The sequence below is a fragment of the Triticum aestivum genome, chromosome 7A (assembly GCF_018294505.1).
Source record: "Triticum aestivum cultivar Chinese Spring chromosome 7A, IWGSC CS RefSeq v2.1, whole genome shotgun sequence".
Classification (NCBI taxonomy): Eukaryota; Viridiplantae; Streptophyta; class Magnoliopsida; order Poales; family Poaceae; genus Triticum; species Triticum aestivum.
The window spans coordinates 269,534,954-269,537,475 of NC_057812.1; the positions used below are offsets into that span (position 1 = coordinate 269,534,954).

General features: G+C 37.0%; 1 long non-coding RNA gene across 1 annotated transcript; it reads left to right on the plus strand.

Annotated features, from left to right (window-relative positions):
• The first annotated feature begins 458 nt into the window (after positions 1-458).
• LOC123150188 (uncharacterized) lies at positions 459-1,567 on the plus strand. Its single transcript, XR_006474995.1, has 3 exons — positions 459-469; positions 955-1,054; positions 1,511-1,567. It is a non-coding gene; the product is annotated as an uncharacterized lncRNA (long non-coding RNA).
• The last annotated feature ends 955 nt before the right edge of the window (positions 1,568-2,522 follow it).

Genomic DNA, 2,522 nt, shown 5'->3' on the forward strand with positions numbered 1-2,522 from the left:
TCTCCTCCAACACTGACTACCCCAAGTATGCCGTCGGCTACGAGCTGCTCATTCACAGCGGCAACGGCGCCGCCACATACTACTCCTTGCCCTTCCCCACCGGCGTGCTATTCTTGGCTACTGTCATCCTGTCCACCCATGCCGCCTCCCAAATTCAAATTTTCTGCCAAACCCGCGCACCCAGGCGGAACTGTCTAGAAACCATCCTTGCAGGCCCATATATATATATATATATATATATATATATATATATATATATATATATATATATATATATATATATATAGCACTCTGAGTTCAAATCCGCGCGCCAATGTGGAGCTGTCTAGAAACTACTATTGAAGACGAATATAAAGCAAATGGGACTCTCACTGGTTCACCCAAAGAAGCCAAACGCTGGTCACGACATTCTTCAGATTGAACGGATTGTGAGGACTTCGTCTTCTGTTCTACTTCATGAAGGACCAAGGTATGGGTGGATCTTCTTACTTGTGCAATTGTAGATGTGCAATGACCGAAATAACTGATCTGATTAGGAGATCAAGCACCATTACCTTTTTCCAATATTAATACTAGAGGAATGGTTTACTATGCTTAGATTGCTATGCTAGCCCACTTCTATTCTAATATGATTTTTACATAATAAATGCTAGCACTGATAATTAGCGAATATAATAGCAGTTTGATTTTTTATTCATCTATTGGCATAGATTGCTGGACCACAGATAGCCACATTCTTGTCAATTGATCTTATACTTTTGTAGTACCACATTATACTTGTATTGCGATATTGCTTACAATTGAAATCTTGAAGTATAGTTGCTTAAGTTAACCAAATAGTAAATATGCATTGGTACTAAATATGCACATAAATACTCAGTGGCAGCTCCAACTACAATTGGAATTTTTTTCTCACCGAATTACTGATTTTTAAAATGACGATCCACATGGCAGGTCCAAAAGATACTCATCAAGCTCAGAAATTAGAAGTCTCCAGGAGAAACCCTTGGATTTAGGTGTGAAACTGAATAATCACAAGGTCAGGACATACTGGGTGAGTTAGTCTGAATATTCAGTATGTGCGAGTGCATCATGCTTCATACTCCCACTGTTGACTGGAAGTTGTGAAGCCTATTATTAGACATGCTTGGAAATTATTGTGATAGGTTCTATGGAAATGCTGTGAAAAATTCATACTTGATCACTTATGTATACTACTATGTTCTGATTTGTAGTTTTTGGCTACCATACATGTGCATATCATTTGTTTTATTCATATTGTTACTTGATGATGATGAAATTTATCATATGTGCAATTTCAGATCTAAATATAAATTGCTCTAAATTTGTCATACATGTCGTTGGCTTAAAACAAATTATCATGTTGTCTTTTGGCAAAGAATAGTATTCTTGTTAGATTACATATAACATTCCTATTGGCTTTTATATTTTGAGCTTTTAATTCATTTGGCTAACCTCATACTCTTCTGTTTTGGGGAGAAATAATCAGGTCTTGCGCCCAAATGTTACAATCCTCGTGCCAACAAAGCAATAAAGGAAAACAAAAAAGGTTGCTATCTTGTCCCTTATCGCTTGGTGGAACAATCTGTTTGCATATATTTGTATTATCTGACTATTGGTTCAACTTTAAATAATACAGTGGTCGATGAAAATAATAAGTCCCACAGAACTGGGCCCAATGGCATGCCACTGACTCAGACAGGTGTATTTATACGCGAGCCGACATGTGTGACGCATTTGAGTTACTTGTCTTCTTCGGATGATGAAGTGACAAACCAATCAGCTGTGATTTTTCCTACTAATAATGGTATGCTGACATCAATTAAGTACTTGGAGCGAGGAGAAAGCTCCAAAGGTAAGTCTATAAGGCGAAAGTGTGTGCTTATGTAATTTTGTTTACCCACTTAATTAATTCATCGTAAAATACTGTAGGGCGAAAGCGTGCATGCGAAGCACTAAGATATGCTAGCCGTACCTATCTGTAATTACTTTTATCGCAGATTAGTCCCTGATCTTTAAACCTTCGCTACTTTTTGCTCGTTTGTTCAAATCCAGTGAAACCAACGCCAAAATCTTCGTCTTGTTCTCCTCTGTCCATATAATCAACTTGAACATGATTTTGAAAATTCAAACTTTGGTTTCTAGCAGATTTGAATTTGAACTTCTTTTGATCGTAGTTTGAGTTTCGTAACTCCGATTCGATTGATTCTTTTTGCACATCGAAGCTCTTCACTTGAAATTTTAGTTTAATTCTTTTCTTTTGGGTTTTAACTTTGAATCTTATGCTTGAGTGCTTATGTATGTTATTGTTTGTTAACGATAGAGTTTCCGAAGTGCGAGGCTTGCTACTATGAATCTCTAGGGTTTTCCGATCGTCAGCAAGGCAAGTAACACTTTGATCATATCCCTTTATTACCCAATTTTTATGCATTAGTTTCAACCCTCAAACATTTCATTGAGTAGGATTTGATAACATGCGGGTATTTGGGAAGTAGTTGATG